Raw genomic sequence first — 20,071 nt, forward strand, 5'->3', positions numbered from 1 at the left:
AAATTCTAAATGAAAAGTGATTCATTTAATTACCTGACATACTATTTTGACCCCCAAAAATAAATAAATTGTTGCAGACAACACTCCTGGCTTTGAAGCTAAATGTTTTGATGTCATGAATATCTTAGCATTTTATCATTTCTATAAGCATTAACAGCATTGCTGTAACATTAGCACAGAGTGAGATGTTGTGCACAGCACAGGGCCTGCGGAAGGGAGCAGAGCAGAGGACTGGTTCAGGCTGTGCCATGTGTCTTCGCTGCCCTCTACAGGTTGAGGAGTGGAGATGTGTGGAGATGTGTAGTGTCATGGTGCCCCACCAACTCCTCTGATTAGTATCTACAGTACTCCTGTCCCAATTTAACAGGTGATTCAGCATGCCATGACAGCGTGCTCAACTGCGTTCCACTCTCTGTAATTTCTGAATGACTCATTCTCTCTGTTACAGTGGAGATGTATCAGTCAATGTGACAGAAATGTCCTTTGCTAATAGAATCTAACTTAATAAATACTCTCATAACCATCAACAGGTTTGCAAATAAGTGATGTTCATATCCGATTAGTGTGTATGGTATCTGTTGTGGTGTTGTCTGTCACCCACTGCACTCTGTAAAGAAGGGCCCGGTCAGATTATCTGAGGTTGAGGTCATTGAACTGAGTAGCCTAACATTTAACCAGTAGAGTAATTAACTTTCAACAATTCCCATGAGCCAGCCTTACTCAATTGTTTCTGAGGAAACTTCCTTCAAACCTGCTCATCCTAAGGGGCTTGGCTAGTTTTTCTTCACGTTCGGCAGAATCTGGATGGTTTTTCAACTATAAAATGAGATTGGGGGAAATTCCATAGAAATACAAGATAATAAAACGGATAACAAACATTGAACTTTAGGTCACGGTTTATTTAACCTGGCTGAGTTTTAAATGTAATACATTGTTGACATTCTCCAAAATCTTTTTGTGTATTTGGACCAGCATATATCCAGAGGTTTGTTCTCTAGTGGTTGTGGAATATTTTGGAATATACTGTAAAAGAGAGTTACATACTGAAAAAACAAATATTAAACAATACTGAAGTGCCTGTCGTGCCTATGCAGTATGCTCCTGAAAGTTGTAACTCTTGAGATTATAAGTCTAAGAAAGCCAACTTTATGAAGGGATTCAAAAGCTTAACGTTTAGGATCACCCAGTGGCCTTATTCTGTTTCCAGAGTCTCTCTTTCTGTACATCCCTGAAAACCAATTGGGGTGCCAATCATCCACTCAACTGTCAACAAAATCCTGACATCTCTATATTGCAAAGCTAGACGATAGGAGACACACTGTATATGCTTTCAACTGTTCAAGTTGCAAACACAACTAATCTTTTGTATACACAAGTCTACATTATATCACCACCCCATGAGTCTGTGACTTGTTGGAAAACACTGCGGCAATGTAATCATGTTGCAGTAACTACATTTCTGATGACGGATAATAATAGTACCATGGAGCCAATGAATTATTACCACATCTGATGCTGAAGAAAAACAGAGGTTATTGAAGAGTTGTGAGAACTAAGACATTACTTTTTTCGAATTTGTGTTTGACACCAGCACAGTAATGTGCAGGACCAAGAAGGGACTATTTTACAGTATCATTGGTTACAAATGGTATTTTAGAAAATGTTTTGATCTCACATTGGTCTGGTCCATTTGGTTTCATACCTCAAATGGTCATCATCCACCCTTTCAGTATTCCGTCATTTAGGTCTAAGCAATCAATACAATCTCTTAATATACAACCTTTACAATGCTTCAACATTCAAAACTACTGCCTGATACAAGTCATCTGTGTATGGATCATTATAAGCACCAAATCCTTTCCTGCAGTTAACACATGCCAGTCTGCCCCTTTAATGCATGAATCATGGTAGCTTTTAGCATTAGCATAACCATTCAGCTGTACACAGTTGGATCTGAAAGACCATTGACATATATGCCTGCTTTGATCATAACCCTGTGTAAGGAAGTAACATTATTATTAAGAATAATAGTCAAATGCTGCGGTAGTTTAAATAATCAACACAGCAAGAAGTGTTTCTAAATATATCTCCTTAACTTCTTGGTGACAGGGGGCCAGTATTGAGTAGATTGGATGACTAATATAATGCTAATATATGCATATTATTACTAGTATTGGATAGAAAACACTCTGAAGTCTCTAAAAATGTTTGAATGATGTCTGTGAGTATAACATAACTCATATGGCAGGTCGAAAACCTGAGAAAAATCCAACCAGGAAGTGGGAAATCTCAGGTTTGTAGTTTTTCAACTCTTTGCCATTCCAATATACAGTGTAAATGGGGTCATAATGCACTTCCTAAGGCTTCCACTATATGTCAACAGTCTTTAGAACTTTGTTTGAGGCTTCTACTCTGAAGTGGGGGCGAATGAGAGGGGATTAAGCCAGGTGTCTGGCAGAGTGCCACAGGCTCTGACGCGCGGTCACGAGAGAGTTAGCTCTCGTTCCATTGCTTTTCTATAGGAACATAGGAATTCTCCGGTTGGAACATTATTGAAGATTTATGTTTAAAACATCCTAAAATTGAGTCTATACTTAGTTTAACAAGTTTCTGTTGTAACGCAACTTTTTGAACTTTTCGTCCGATGTTCGGCTGGACCTGAACGCGCGTTTGGATTTGTTTACCAAATGCCCTAACAAAATAAGCTATTTGGACATAAATAATGAACTTTATCGAACAAATCAAACTTTATCTTGGAACTGGGATTCCTGGGAGTGCATTCTGATGAAGATCATCAAAGGTAAGTGAATATTTATTATGCTATTTCTGACTAATGTCGACTACACAATATGGCGGATATCGTTTTGGTTGCTTTGTTGTCTGAACGCTGTACTCAGATTATTGCATGGTTTGCTTTTTCCATATTTAAAAAAAAAAATCTGACACAGTGGTTGCATTAAGGAGAAGCATATCTCTAATTCCATGTATATCACTATGTATTACAGTATTGCTGTAAATTGATGGGGCTCTGCAAAATTACTGGATGTTTTAGAACTACTGAACGTAACACGTCAATGTAAAATTAGATTTTTTTTAGACAAATATGCACTTTAGCGAACAAAACATACATGTATTGTGTAACAAGTCCTATGAGTGTCATCTGATGAAGATCATCAAAGGTTAGTGATGAATTTTATCTCTATTTGTGCTTTTTGTGACTCCTCTCTTTGGCTGGAAAAATGGCTGGGTTTTTCTGTGACTTGGTGGTGACCTAACATAATCGTTTGTGGAGCTTTCGCTGTAAAGCATTTTTGAAATCAGACACTGTGGCTGGATTAACGAGAAGTTTATCTTTAAAATGGTGTAAAATACTTGTATGCTTGAGGAATTTTAATTATGAGATTTTTGTTGTTTTGAATATGGCGCCCTGCACTTTCACTGGCTGTTGGCGAGGTGGGACGCTACAGTCCCACATATCCCAGAGAGGTTTTAACAATCAGTAGTAAACACATTGCAGGTGATTTGTTTGTCATGAGGGAAGTATTGTGTATCAGTAATGCCAACTTCTACAGAGGATGTGCTGAAGAAGTGCTGAAGTAGCATTGTCTTTTGATAAGAGAAAAAAGAGATATGACTCTCTTTCTCTTCATCTCTCTCTCTCTCCCACTCTCTTTCATCTTTCTCTCCCACTCTCGTCTCTCCCTCTAGTCTCTCTCCCACTCTCTCTCTCTCCTCTCTCACTCGCTCTAGTCTCTCTCTCTCTCTCTAGTCTTTCTCTCCCACTCTCTCACTCTCTTTCTCTCCAGTGTCTCTATGTGGTGTGTAAACAGACAGTTGGCTAAATGTGCCAAACTGATATATTTAGGGTCACAATGTTCTGCACATCCCAACTCACCAGGGATTCAACCCAGCCAACTTTCACTACAGTTACTGCAGGCGGTAGTTCATGGCATTTTACCCTTTATTGCGCTTGAACTCACTTACCAGATTTGAATGAACTAGGCCAACTATGTAGTATATGGGACTTCCACTTTGACCAGGTCCCATTATGGCATCTGTGAGAGCACAGGCAGCACCATTGATGCCATCTTCATTTTGAAGTAGTATATTTTATTTTTGTATTACTTCTATGAATTGGCAAACAAACTGAAAGGGCGCATACTACCACCTGTAGTGTGTTCTTTGAACAAGTATAAAAGCCAAGATTGACAATTTACTGCCACCTGCAGTTATGGAAAGCTTGCTCACTAGTATAATTAATTTACTGATCCCTCCTGGTGACCTGGATGGAATTATGTGATCCTTCCTTAACCCATAGTATGTCCCACCCAGTTGACTACTTCAAAATGGTGAAAGTCCATGCTAAAATTGGCTTTTGGGCACTAGAGTCCTCTATCTATCTCTATGGTATGTCTCTAAATGAATGGAGAGGAAACAGTGACCTGCACCTTTAAGAGGTTACAGGGGGATGTACAGACCGTGTGCACAAGGCCAAACAGAGTAGCTGCTGTCACTTTTAATGGCATCATAGATTGCTTTGGAGCCATCGCCACTAGCTTTGGGTTCTAAGAAAGGCAGAAGCAGACGTAGCAGAGTCATCTAAGCCCCACTGCTTCCACCCATGCTCCTCCAAAAAGCTGTCATCCATGGTCAGCAGTGAGATGTGAATGGTCAATGGTTCTTAACCCACTGAATTCTCTCATGGCAGGGAGTCTAAGATCAGACTACACCATTCCTACATTGACAACACATTCTCATAACTAAAATGTGTTCTTTGTGTGTTCATTTTGTCCCCTTTAAATAATTGGCAAAACTGTCCTATTATATGCAATGAACATACCAATGTAAGAATAGCAGTGTGTTTCTTCCTCCTGTCACTCATTTCTTTGAGTGCCAAAATACAGTAGATTTCACAGGAGAAGGGGGCGGCAGCGTGACACTGGTGGGGTGTGAGACGTGGGGGCTTCAGTCAGCCAAGCAAAACAAGCTGCACTAATCTGGCGTGACCTGTGACTCCCCCTCATCGTCTCATTCGGTGTGAGATCCGGGGTGTGGTTATTAAGGACATTGATCTTAAATGGTCCTTATGCTCGGCGGCTGATTATTCCTTCATGGGCAACTGGGGATGGGATCACTGAGCTGAGAACAGAACTAGACCTTGTTCAAATCTTCTATTCTAAATTTACTGAGTTCTGGTAATACCAGAAAGCATTTCATTCTATTTGTTTATTCCCAAAAAGGCTATTTACCAAGTGAATAATCTGCTACATGAGCCAAAGGACATACATTGTATGGAATGTTCTTTCCCGTCACAAACTGTACATATACTGTATATAGTCAGTGGGACATTCCCTTACACATTTACTTCCTGTGAAAGTTCCCACCCTTGCATATTCCCTGTTACTACAGAGTTTCTAAACCCAGAGGTGCAACATTACAAAATTTCTGGGAACGCTTATGAAGTAGACCAAGCAGACCAGGCTGGGGTTTGAGAAGTTAATGAGAGATGTGAAAAAAAATTGAAATCTAAAGGAATAACCTAGATCCGAGCCAATGTCTTAAGTAGTTGATCCTCGTGAACGTGACAACCTGATATGATTTCATTTTAGTCAAAAACAACTTTATTTCAAAGGAGTGCCTTTGATCTAGCGGCCTGCGTATGCGCAGTTTGGTGCGAAATGACTGTTAGACCCAATGACCTGGTTTTGCTCATGAGCTTAGCTAGCCAACGTCGCCATGACATCGCCTACAAGCGTTATCAGAATTTACATTGCAGAAGAAGTTTCTGCCTTCTTCAATCTGTACTGTCTTTGGTGTTGCTCTACTCAACAATGATGTCATGAAAAAGGAGGGCCATCAGTGAGAATGTTGGTCATATCAGTGTGGTGCTTACTGTATTGCTGATCTGAGTGTGCATAAGGGTCAATGGGAGAGCGTAGTGACAAGTCATTGTACTGTAGATATTTGGTTGACCCTGGTGGGAACTGTGGCTATCCTCATTAAAGCATTGGGGCTGTGTGTCAGGACTTGTTAGGATTTGAAGAGTTTCATCCTAAATTTACACCCCGAACCAGGGGTGCCCTAGGTCACACCCCCAATTTACCCTTCCAACAACCTCTGCCCTATCCTGTTCATCTCTCCCAAGGGTTAATTCCCTGTCCTGGAGCTAAAACAACAGGATCACAGCCACAGCACTAATACTCAATAGACATTGACCTACTTTGCTGGATTAGGAAGGGAAAAAAATCCTGATCCGCTGCACTAATGCCAGCGATGAAAGCGATATAATGGTCCTAACTGCTCCGTTTAATCTGAAAGCATGCTCATGTTATTAATTTCTCATTATGGGAATGCAGTTCTGCTGATGGGATTAAATGCTTGCTCTGTCTCTCTTTCATTCGGTGACCTCCACATGGAAACACACAGGATTAAAACCATCTGGCTGGACACCCACTCAAAGACCTGGTTTATTTGTTTATGTACCTCTCATTTGCTTGTTTGTGTTTAGGGGCAATGACTTACTCATCTATGCTTTTGATTTCATCATGCTCAGTTTAGGGGAACTGTCCTCGTGATATAATAACCCCTGAATGCAGATTGCAAGGCACAACTATTCCTGTCCTGCAGAAAGCTTTTCACTTGTTTTTAGGTTTCCAAATAACGCACTCACTCCAAAGGTATTCTTAGTATCTGAAAAATGGGATGCTGAATCCTCATACACTGTTCATGAACTATCAACCTGACAGCACTGTCTCTATATGCTATGACTCAAAAGTGTGACATGCACTTTTGAATACCTTTCTCAGTTTGGAATCTGCACTGAGATATCCTTGCACACAAGAAGGAATTGTTTGCAAACCATATTCTCCTTTCATTTTTGATTAATTGTTTGCATTATTAAAAAATCTATATCAGATGCTTTTAGCTCAAAGAAGTGACTCTGTTTGATTTTGTAGCTAAACAAATTAATGCTAAAACTGGCATAAAATGCCTTTGGCTGGTTCTGGTAGTACAGCCAATTTGAAGGATCAAAATGTATTTTTCTGGTCCATTAGACCTCCACCAGGGGGCACTTGCTTCCTCAAGCAGTCAGTGTTGTCTGAGAAATTACTATGGAGCTCATATGAGTATTTATGCATGTGCGTATACCATTACAGTAAACTGAAGAGAAAACACTGGTCTAAGATGCTCTTTATCAATCTAGACTTAAAGTTGGCCATTGGTCAATATCTCGAGACCTTTTAACATGCACACCACTCCACATGTCCACAGGCTCCATTATGTCATGCATATTAGGTCTGGTTGATAGGGCCTCATAGAGGCCTTAATTGATTAGGTACAGTGTTTGCTGGGTTTGTTGATCATGGGTTTGTCAATAATGTTGGTTCATCTCAGAACATACAATGGAGCAGCGTTGGATCTACATTAATGTTGTTGTTTTTTTTATCTATGAATGAAGTTTTTTTCCTTTGTTGCTGCTTTCTCTATTATGTGTAAAATGTATAATGTATCTAATATATACAAGTAGAAATGTAAGATAATACATCACCATATATTTAGCTCTCCTGTGTCATATTGTCCTTCAGAAAAAGAAGGTAACCACATATTTTATCAGCAGATCTAGAGAACCATAGTCTTACTGTTAGTGACTGCATCCTCATCAATCTAGTGTTAATTTGGATATGAAAGGCGTCAACTCAAATGGCTGAATAAGCATAAAATGGGTCTAAACCTGAGGCTTTCAGCATATCTAATAATGCAAACATGACATGTAATACATCATAGTACCCATTACCAGTTAGCCGAGGAAAACAAGAGGAAAATATGCAGGCTGGTGACAGATCAAAATAGCCATTTGCATTGCCCTGTGATATTTTCTGTTTCATTCTACCAGCAGCAGCCCAAAGAGTGCATGGGAAGTATTTGGTAATAGCATAATTACAAAATCACATGCAACGAACGGTGTAGCAGGCAGGCTATTGTAGCAGGCTTGGTTATGCAAATTACCATAGTTGATTCTGATCAAAATAACTGATATTTCAACATGATTTGACATTTTGATTTATTTTATTATACTTAGATGTAGTCCATGCTCAGTGCATAACACTTATTATATCTGTAAAATATTTCTGAAATATATATATATATATTTATTGTATTACATAAGTATTGCATATGTATTGTAAAACAGATGTCTCACACTTAAATGTGGCATTTGACAATAGTACAACTATTTTTAAAACCTTATTCTTTTAAGTTCATAGAGTAAACCTTTGAGGGCCAGCGCAATAAATTATTTGTGAGGGAAAGGCATGATGCATCTTTTAACATGTGCAGTCATTCCAGAGTGCAAAACCTACAAATGTCATGTCCCCTTAAGATCAAAAGTAATTGGTCCGGCTGCACAACAAGGCACAGGGGTAACTAGGCAGTTTGCCAGTGTAACAGACTCAAATGACATACTGTGTAGCATGACCATGAGCTAATAGACCCCATCACACTGGGGAAACCACAGTTCTACTGTGTCTTTTCTCATCTACGTTAACTACAGCGCCACAGTCTTTCTTGGCTTAAAAATACATCCATCTGTGGTTTCTGCAGATGGACTCACCCACGGCACACATTACCAACTCTAGCAGTGCAGTTTTTTGTAGCTCTTTTAATTTAAGGTAAGATTCAATGAATGTCTTTATAAAACAACTATTATATGTCTGTGCTATATCCATTCATATATCTGGTCACATCACTGTTAGAGTAACTGCTATAAAAATTATATCCCGATATAAATATATCCTCAAGAAATGTGGGAATGAACAGAACAAGGTTCAGTAGGGCCTGAAAGATGTGGAGTTAGTCCTGGGTGCTGTTTGTGGTTGTGTCAGCCAGTATTCTAGGCTAGAATGATAGAGGGAGCATGGAGGCCAGCATGAGGGCAGAGAGGCGAGAGGGGGGTGAGGGGGGGATGGGGAGTGGGGACGTTGGCTCAGGGAGCAGTGACCAGGCAATGTGGCGCCTCTCAGCACACAGGAGGGGGTCACTTGGAGGGAAGCAGGTGTTGTGCTCTCAGTCTCCCTCTACCGCCACATCATGTCTGCAGCGCAACCCAGCACACCCCCCAGACATCAGATGTCAACTCTGATGAGTGTGTGGATCAAATAGCATTACACAAAGAATTAAAGTTTTGGGCGAGAGCAAAATAAGTTTTGCATCAAGACCTGAGCACAATGTAAAAATGTAACTGTAAAAAGGCTTTAAGCAAAAACGTTCTTAAGGTTCTCAAAGAGCAACATGATGTACCAAGCACACTGACATAAAGAGATGGAATGAAAACTTTCCTGTTTCAACCAAGAAAACACAGGAACAAAAATATCTCTAACGTCAGACTACTTAAGTCAGGAACACATTTGCCAATGTAGGGCAAGCTGTCCAGTCCAAAACACTTCTTAAACTACAGTAGTAAACAAAATAAGTTTGTCATGGGAAATGGAGCAATAGCTAATGCAACAATTGTGTTCAAAGCCAGAGTGTTTCCCAATAGGTAAACTGTATAATGCACTACAGAAAACACATTATCAAGCCTTATTAATATCACCTTGAAAAAGTTCAGCGTTGAATCTCTGCAGTGACGATCACAGTGAAACTATTTGGAGGTAAATTTGATGCCAGATCATAAAGGAACAGTCTCCCATCATGTTGTAAGTGGGTTACAGGACTGTACGTGACCCAGACAGAGGTCTCACCCCCAGGGTCAGGGGCCAGTCAGGCATGAGGTGCCAACTGAGTGCCTCTGATTTGACTCCCAGTTAGTTGGCCTGAGCCTAGCCCCTCAGCTCACCCTCAACCCTCAACCCCCACCCTGCACACTCACCCCACTGAGGCAGGAAGGGCTCTGGAGAGGGACCTCAGGGTCCACAGTCACGTGACTGGGGAAAGGACATACTCAGCTGCTACAGTATGCTAAAATTGTACTGCTCACCCTTTGTCAATGCAGTGCGTGTGAGTGTGCATGCGTGTTTACAGTATGTGGGTGTGTACAGTAGGCATACTTAGGTTTAGACTAAATCCTTATTTGTTGTGGTACTGTGGTCTGCATCATACTTTTTTTAAACAATGTTTAGTTTCAAGACACTAACCCCACGCTACATACTGCATCATGTGGCCTCCACGAATGAAGACGTATTATTCCATGACAGAGGCATGCCCCTCAGTCTTGTAAAGATGGACTCACATTAATGTGACAGGTTACTGGAGTGAGGCCTGCTGTGATAGATTAACTGGATGTACTGTACTCTCTACCTTGGTTGTTACAGGGAAGAAAAAAAGGATTCCACTATGATTCTTGTGACTATTTGTTCTAACAATAATTGGGTTGTCCATGGTTTGTCCTTGACGCAAAAAAATTACTGACACATCAACACTTATTAGCCCTTGAGAGTGATATTTCCTTTTGCTTTAGAATTTTTATGGAGGTTTCAGAAGGGCAATAACAAGAGTACCTCTGTATGGCATTTTTATGTTTCCATGGATACTGTCAGGAGACAGTTAAAAAAGCAATTACGTGTGAAGAGAGGTAGGAATTCATCCCTTTTGTCAGGATTTCCTAACAGCTGTAATAACACAGCCATCGTAACGCTAATGTAAAATAACGGAATATGTCTGTCAAATAAGATGGAAAACAGATCATCTCTTACTGTCCAGGGACAATGCCCTCTCTGTTTTATGGACAGAAGACACATCTAATTTGATAACCATGCATCAAACCACAATTAGCCTATATTATTTTTAAAAGAAGAGGGAACAGACAAAATGCAGCCATCTCCTCTGATACCATATAGTCCATGCAAACAAAGACATGGTAAAAGCACCTGACTGGGTGGATCCCAGAGGTGGGTGGATCCCAGAGGTGAGGAATGATGCTGCAGGCACATGCAAAGCCCGACCCAGGCCTTGGCCTGGGAGTTGGCCCCCTCTTTAACTTTACCCGTCTCACATGAACTCAGAGACTGAGTGACAGACATATTCAAATGTTATACTAAACAAAAATATGAATACAACATGCAACAATTTCAACAATTTTACCAAGTTACAGTAAATCAGTCTTTTGAAATCAATTCATTAGGTCCTAATCTATGGATTTCACATGACTGGGCAGGAGCGCAGCCATGGGTGTGCCTGGGAGGACATAGGCCCACCCACTGGGGAGCCAGGCCCAGCCAATCACAATGAATTTTATCCCCACAAAAGGGCTTTATTACAGACAGAAAAACTCAGTTTCACCAGCTCTTCCGGTGGCTGGTTTCAGATGATCACGCAAGTGAAGAAGCCAGATGTGGAGGACTGGGCTGGCGTGGTTACACGTGGTCTGCGGTTTTGAGGCCAGTTGAACATATGGCCAAATTCTCTAAAATTACAATGGAGGCGGCTTATGGTAGAGAAATTAACATTTAATTATCTGGCAACAGCTCTGGTGGACATTCCTGCAGTCAGCATGATAATTTCACGCTCCCTCAAAACTTGAGACATCTGTGACATTTTGTTGTGTGCCAAAACTGCACATTTTAAAGTGGACATGTATTGTCCCCAGCACAAGACGCACCTGTATAATGATCATGCTGTTTAATCAGCTTCTTGATATGCCACACATGTCAGGTGGCTGGATTATCTTGGCAAAGGAGAAATGCTCACGAACAGGGAAGTAAACAAATTTGTGCAAGAAATGTGAGCGAAATAATATTTTTGTGTGTGGAGCATTTCTGGGATCAACACAGGGGCGGCAGGGTATCCTAGTGGTTAGAGCGTTGGACTAGTTACCGGAAGGTTTCAAGTTCAAATCCCTGAGCTGACATGGTACAAATCTGTCGTTCTGCCTCATTTCTCCTTTGCAGTTAACTTGCTTGCTATGCCATCATTGAAAATAAGAATTTGTTCTTAACTGACTTGCCTAGTTAAATAAATAAATAAACACATTGAACATTTCTGGGATCAACACTTTACATGTTAATTTGATATTTTTGTTCAGCGTAAGTGTGGGATTGGAACATGGTGAGAAAACCGATCCAACCTCCAGCCAACATAGATATGGCACTGACGCTGAAGAGATATGAGTCACTCATGACCTGAGTGTAAGAGAGAATGTTATGTGTGAGGGTTAGTAGCTGTGAGCTGTGCCTGCTGGACCTTCTTGCCTGAGTCCTATGATCACTGATCAACAACGCAGCGCTTGGTTTTTACACAGTTACTATTGTCGTCTCCAAAAATATGTTCCATTTCAAATTCTAGCTTGGTAGCAGTGTCAATGCATCCGGCACTTTGCACTTCAAGAACAATTTCTCACATTGTTAGATACATGTATTTGGTTATTCATGATTCCAGTACACAAAATATTGTTTCAAGAACAAATGCACCCTTTCTTCTGTAAAGTTTTCATGTGGAAGGATTTTAGCAATACATATTTGATTTCTGTCTTGAACTGTCACAGATGTAGCTACACTGCACAATTTAGAGCTATTGCTTATAATTCATGTTTAAGGCTGTGTGTATTCTACTGTACCTTTTGAAAAGACATGGCATATCAGGTTATGTCTAATAGAAAGTATATGAAACCGAATGGAATAAACAGATAAGGGAGCACTCAGCCTGGTGAGGTCTTGTGTAGACTGAATGCCTGCCTGCCTGCATGCCTGCATGCCTGCCTGCATGCTCAACTTTTTATACCGTTGAGTAAACCACATGTTTGTTTTTGTCTGTTTACTTAGAAAAACACTATTATTTTGAGGTGTATATGGGCTGCGGATTGAAATATACCTCACAATAACACAACCGGCAGGAATATCAACCTGACATGGCGTGTGCCTCTCCCTGTATGGGGACATAAAAGGTCCTATTCACTGCAGGTTAATGGTCCTGTTTTTAGAAGGCTTTGGTGAAAAGAGTGGCCTTGGAAGCAACCTGACAGAAATGAATTTCAAAGCAGAGAGGAGAAAATATGTCAGGAATATAGCCGTGTAATGACAATCTAACTGTTATTTTGATCTCTCTTTAAATATTTTCTATTAAAAATGTATATTTTGAAATCCATGGAAGTATCATTCTTAATATATAATTTGTCATCTTAAATAACCACAGCAGCTAAAATACATTTTCAGCTTTTAACGCGTATGACTTTTCACATTTACATGTTCTATCGCACATTTACATCTTCTAGCACAATCATGAAAGTAAACTGGGAGCTGATAACAAACCATCTCGGTGCCCCCCTCCACTCCCTCCACCCCTTAGTAAGAAAGTTTGTGGGGGATATTAGAACGCCTTCCTAATTAATTCCACTGCCCTATGTAACCCTTAAACAATTTGTAATCCAGATGGGAACATCTTTATTGATCTTGGGAATGCTTCAGTAGACTCCCAATGCTTATCTCAGCATAAAATGCATATCTTGTGACGAGCCACGGTTTAATTAGATGACAATCACTGTTAACAATGCACAGCCAACATCACCAAATTTGCACATGGGTTCTGGCAGTGACATTTCAGCACCACAGCAGGGACAACTCACACCCTTGGTTTACTCTTTCCTTGTTAGGGCTTTAATATTTATTACATTTATAATATGACAATTGACAATATATACCAGTTTATAAAGCAGGTAAACACATCAAAGCATTTCATTAATATTAAATTCATTTGAGAGAACATTGTAATTCAGAGCTCTACTCATAAGCCTACTTGCTAACCTTCAGTCATGTAACCTTCAGACATCCTTTTCAGCTAATATCATCTTTATTGTCACCCTGCAATAGTTATACAACACAAAAACCACTAGAGGGCAGTGCATATCATTTCAGTAAACCACAATATAAACCGCAGTACATCTACAGTATTTTATTGAGAAACATGTACAGTTAATATATTTGACCATATTGTTTCTTTTTTTTAAGAAAGAAAAATAAATACTGACAAAAATAAGACGCATTGATTATTGGCATGTTGCTATGATCCTCTCAAATGTATTGGGAGCTCATTGGCAGATGCAAGTGGCTGTTCCACTGGTTGTCATAAGGTGTATGCACCAATTTGTAAGTCGCTCTGGATAAGAGCGTCTGCTAAATGACTTAAATGTAAATGTAAATGTACTATGCCTCTCATCAACAATCTAGTCTGCAATGAATGTGTACAAACATCCAACCATACACAAAAGACAGAGGGGAGTTTCTCTACATTACAATACAACTAGAACTGTACAATGAAGCATGGAGAATATTTGGCCCTCAACAGCTAGCATTTAATACAGCACATCATGAACAAAACATTGTAAAGTCCCTATATTTTTTGGAAGGGGCATAGGTGGAGGCCAGGGGCTAATGGCAATGAAGGATTTGTCAGTCATCCCAACATTAAATAATCCTTGGCTCTCCATTTTCTGCTGTTTGTTTATATTAACCTTTGGTTGAACCCACTTTAGAGGCAGCCTTTGTGCCAGAAAGTTCAGTGAACATTCAGCACAGTACCGGAGAGCATGTCATCTCGAATCTATTAGCCCACAGGGGAGTTTGTAGCATCCAGCAGTCTGTGTGCCACATTACACACACACACACAAGGACGTAATCTGCTAACTTGTACATTTTCCATACTGATGGCGCATGTAACTGAGATTATTGCATTCAATAACCTGGTTTTGACCTTCCTTTTTCATTCATGCCGAATAATCTCATCATACCATGCACTATATGACACTATTTTAAATCCCCTTCTTCTCTGCCTTGGAGTAGGTTTCTATCCAAGCATCGCTACCTTTCAACTACACATTTTAACCTTATAAGATTCAATGCATTGGCCATACAAGAACAGTGAATAGAGATCATACTAGTCTAGAGACAGAATGGCACATAGCATGGTAGTGATAGAATGACATATTGCTACTATTCTGTAATACTACTCCTGTAGTATAGGACCTAGGCTCACTAGAACATTTTCCTTTCTCCTTTCAAGACATCTTAGAATAATAGCCTGATTCTGAGTTTACTGTAGGCAATACTTTTATAGTAACAAAAACATAAATCATGCTTCAATGTATCATCTACAAACTCCATAATATATTAATGTAATATAGGCTAGGACTATAGTAATATAATAGTACATTACATTATATATCTTTATTGTAGATTAACCTATATGGATTTGCAGATTTAGATCTTTATTTACTTTTATAGTAATAAAAAAGTATTGCACAAGCTTAATTGGCAGTAGGCTATACTACACATACAGTGGGGAGAACAAGTATTTGATACACTGCCCGATTTTCCCACTTACAAAGCCTGTAGAGGTCTGTAATTTTTATCATAGGTACACTTCAACTGTGAGAGACGGAATCTAAAACAAAAATCCAGAAAATCACATTGTATGATTTTTAAGTAATTAATTTGCATTTTATTGCATGCAATACATATTTGATCACCTACCAACCAGTAAGAATTCCAGCTCTCACAGACCTGTTAGTTTTTCTTTAAGAAGCCCTCCTGTTCTCCACTCATTACCTGTATTAACTGCACCTGTTTGAACTAGTTACCTGTATAAAAGACACCTGTCCACACACTCAATCAAACAGACTCCAACCTCTACACAATGGCCAAGACCAGACAGCTGTGTAAGGACATCAGGGATAAAATTGTAGACCTGCACAAGGCTGGGATGGGCTACAGGACAATAGGCAAGCAGCTTGGTGAGAAGGCAACAACTGTTGGCGCAATTATTAGAAAATGGAAGAAGTTCAAGATGATGGTCAATCACCCTCGGTCTGGGGCTCCATGCAAGATCTCACCTCGTGGGGCATCAATGATCATGAGGAAGGTGAGGGATCAGCCCAGAACTATACGGCAGGACCTGGTCAATGACCTGAAGAGAGCTGGGACCACAGTCTCAAAGGAAACCATTAGTAATACACTACGCCATCATGGATTAAAATCCTGCAGCGCATGCAAGGTCCCCCTGTCAAGCCAGCGCATGTCCAGGCCCGTCTGAAGTTTGCCAATGACCATCTGGATGTTCCAGAGCAGGAATGGGAGAAGTTCATGTGGTCTGATGAGACAAAAATAGAGCTTTTTGGTCTAAACTCCACTCGCCGTGTTTGGAGGAAGAAGAAGGATGAATACAACCCAAAGAACACCATCCCAACCGTGAAGCATGGAGGTGGAAACATCATTCTTTGTGGATGCTTTTCTGCAAAGGGGACAGGAAGACTGCACCGTAATGAAGGGAGGATGGATGGGGCCATGTATCTCGAGATCTTGGCCAACAAACTCCTTCCCTCAGTAAGAGCATTGAAGATGGGTCGTGGCTGGGTCTTCCAGCATGACAACGACCCGACACACACAGCCAGGGCAACTAAGGAGTGGCTCCGTAAGAAGCATCAAGGTCCTGGAGTGGCCTAGCCAGTCTCCAGACCTGAACCCAAAAGAAAATATTTGGAGGGAGCTGAAAGTCCGTATTGCCCAGTGACAGCCCCGAAACCTGAAGGATCTGGAGAAGGTCTGTATGGAGGAGTGGGCCAAAATCCCTGCTGCAGTGTGTGCAAACCTGGTCTAGAACTACAGGAAACGTATGATCTCTGTAATTGCAAACAAAGGTTTCTGTACCAAATATTATGTTCTGCTTTTCTGATGTATCAAATACTTATTGCATGCAATAAAATGCAAAGTAATTACTTAAAAATCATACAATGTGATTTTCTGGATTTTTGTTTTAGATTCCGTCTCTCACAGTTGAAGTGTTCCTATGATAAAAGTTAGACCTCTACATGCTTTGTATGTAGGAAACACTGCTGATTTTGCAGGTTATCAAATACTTGTTCTCCCCACTGTATATTTAGAATGTACATGCAATCATTTTACACCATAAATTAATCACTTAAGGATTTTTTATTTCTTCCTCCTCTCCATCATCTCTTATCGATGGAACATTGGGAGTGAGAGTAGCACTGACTGTCCACATGGATAATACAACATAACATAGAGCTCACCAGCTTAGTCATAAAAAAACAGATGTCTACCTCTTTTCAGCCATTTCCTATGGGGGAAATTAATGGGGAAATGGGGAAATTAATGGGGAAATAATGTGGTGTTGGGATAAACACCGAAAACAAGGGGACACTTTTCACATCACTTCGAAACAATCATTTTCGTAGCAGGTTAGGAGAACATTTTCACTAACCCTAATTATTTTCCTAACCTTAACCTCAGTCTCTTAACCTGCTGGGTTAATTCTCCTAACCTGCTACATAAGTTCTCCTAACCTGCTGTGAAAAAGAGTGTTTCCCAAAAGCAAGTACTTAGGAGATCTTATACATTTTGTTCTATGAAATAATCAGTCAGCTTTATGTGCTTGTTTTGATTATATAAATGCTTCAAAATCCACAAAAAGTGAAATTAGCTGATGAAGATGAATTTATAGAACAAAATGTATAAGATTTCCTAAGCCTGTTTACCACAGACCTTATTTTCAGTGTTTATCCCAAAAAATATATTTCCCCATAGGCTTTGGCCAAGTTAGTGGGCGAGTTTGAATGGTAAGCCAAAAGTAGACGGAAGTCGACAAAGTTGGTGGAGGTACATATGCACCAACAGCAAGTCGGACAACTGCTGTTTCTAGGAAACGCTACAATGGCAGACATTGATTTCGCCATTGTTGTTGCAGATTAAATGGATGCTATCGAGTTTCCAATTCTCCTACACAAAGCTGAAGATCACAATGGTCCAAGGAATTAATATTCTGATAAGGTAATTGGATACCGGCCCAAGCTCTTTCTAGCATTCACAAGACTTGTTTTGTATTTTTTTGATGTTTTTCTCAAAATATAACCAGGTATTGAGTTCATGGGCTACTAGAATGAGAACATGGGTGTTTTTGCAGCATATGGGATATTCTCTGTTTCCCATTACATCATGCCACTATTATTTTTGATTGTGCAAAATGGAATTGTAACAGATGTGATTAAATGGAGTCCACAAAGATTCTTACCGTATGGTAATTTATTGCATGTCAGCATCACTACAGACTGGATTGTATTTATTTAATGCTCAACCTGTATGTTGTTTTTGTCAGTAAGCATGTAAAGAACATAATTTGATTCAATCACAGGAAGGACAAAACACTTACTGCACAGAAAAGGATTAGATTATGCATGTACATTAGTTCATATAAATTACTGGGTAAACAATATGAAAAGTATTAGCCTACATATACATCAGTTCACATAAATGACTGAGTAAACAACATGCCAAGCAATATGCCAAGCAGTCAAATGCACTTGATATTTACCCCGAGTCGGCGGTATATGCTCAGACTAAGCCTTTAACATTGCCAGTGTAGAATTCCCCTACAATAACCCATAAGCCTACAATATGTATTCAATTGTATTCACACTTGATAGACAATCAACAAATGTGAATTTGTTTGGTGATAACAATATTACAGACCAGACAAATGTTATGCTATAACATAGGACACAACATTACAACAACATCTAGATAAATACATTAGCTATATTGTCGCAAGTAGGATATTTCACATATTTAATTTAGAAATGTGGATCACATGAAGTCCTATGTAATTAGATTGAAATGATAAAGATGGATTTAAGCTCTAAATAGTCATCCATCCAAAACAATAAACATGCATTGATAATAACCAATGTTAGTTGGCGACATTAAGCATTTTTGTGAATGTAGTGCCTTTTGCTTCCAAAAAAACTGGTTGTCTTCCACAATGCCTTGGTTCTGACTTCAAGTTGCAGTTGGTGAGGAGGAATTGCAGAAATTTCAAAAGTTCATGACCTTTGATCACATGGTTGTTGTAAAGGTCATGCAGTTGACATATAGTCACAGTTTCTAAACACAGAAGTGAAAAATCACGAGACTTCCAGGAACACTTGTGAAACAGACCAAGCAGACAAGGAGTTTGAAAAATCTATTAGAGAAGTGAAAATGTTTCCTTAGTTGTACATTTTAATTAAATCTAAAAGGCACAACCTAGAATCAAGCCAATGTCTTCAGTAGTTATTACGCCAACAACATGAAAGTGACAAAATTACACATTTTTGTCAAAAACAACTTTATATTGAAGGAGTGTCTTTGATTTGAGGATTTGCACATGCACAATTCAGACCAGATGACGTCTCTGCCCATGAATTTAGCTGCCAACGTTGCCATGACACTGCCTACAAGTGTGATTGGGGATTTCTATTGGAGAAGCACACTGGAGGCTGGTAGGAGGAGCTATAAGAAGTCGGCTCATTGTAATGGCTGGAATTAAATAAATGGAATGCATTAAACATATGGAAACCACGTTTTTCACTGGACTCCATCAATTCCAATCCAGCCATTATAATGAGCCCGTACTCCTATAGCTCCTCCCACCAGCATCTACTGGAGCAGCTTCTGCCCATCTTCATACTGTACCGTCTCTGATGTAGTCGCAAGTCGGACGATTGGTATACCCACAATGCAACACACGGGCGAAGCCGGTGAGGGAGGCGTAGCCTGCTAAAAGCAGACAGTATTCTGCATTGCAGTCATGTTGTCAACAGCGTGTTGCGTCATTCAGAAACATACAATATCTCTTTTTCATAAAATATATCTTCGAATGTTCAAACTAGTTTTCCGTTTTTATCAAAAGCAATCACTTTTGCATATGTGAAAACAGAGTATCCTAAACATTACGCCACGTGCATAACCTACCTCACATTTGTGTGACTCAGGGTGAAGCCCGGTTCCAAAACGAATGCAATCAATCATCATCACACGTTGCAAACTACGCCCACCTTGGCGCTAAAGACAGAATCGAATCTCCTCATGACTCAACTGTTCACGCGCACTGGCTTGTCCCCCATTGGACCAATGTAATGTATCATGCGTGATGGTAAATATCGCACTTCCTTGGCTGTGTACAGTCCGTCATCACAGTGAAAATTCTGTCCAATGGTAGAGCCTATACGTTCCAAAGTCAAACCCAATTATTGCGTACACTTGGGTGTAAGCAGTAGTCCAAAACGGGAGTTTCTATTGGAGAAATTCAGACA

The 20,071-nt window shown here is 39.9% G+C and overlaps 1 long non-coding RNA gene across 1 annotated transcript; it reads right to left on the minus strand.

Moving 5' to 3' along the window:
* Nucleotides 1-18,005: 18,005 nt before the first annotated feature.
* Nucleotides 18,006-19,923, minus strand: LOC118396142 (uncharacterized). Its single transcript, XR_004828139.2, has 2 exons — nt 19,731-19,923; nt 18,006-19,535 (listed from the first exon to the last, which is right to left on the minus strand). It is a non-coding gene; the product is annotated as an uncharacterized LOC118396142 (long non-coding RNA).
* Between the last annotated feature and the right edge of the window lie 148 nt (nt 19,924-20,071).

Source organism: Oncorhynchus keta, chromosome 17, assembly GCF_023373465.1.
Source record: "Oncorhynchus keta strain PuntledgeMale-10-30-2019 chromosome 17, Oket_V2, whole genome shotgun sequence".
NCBI classification, from domain to species: Eukaryota; Metazoa; Chordata; class Actinopteri; order Salmoniformes; family Salmonidae; genus Oncorhynchus; species Oncorhynchus keta.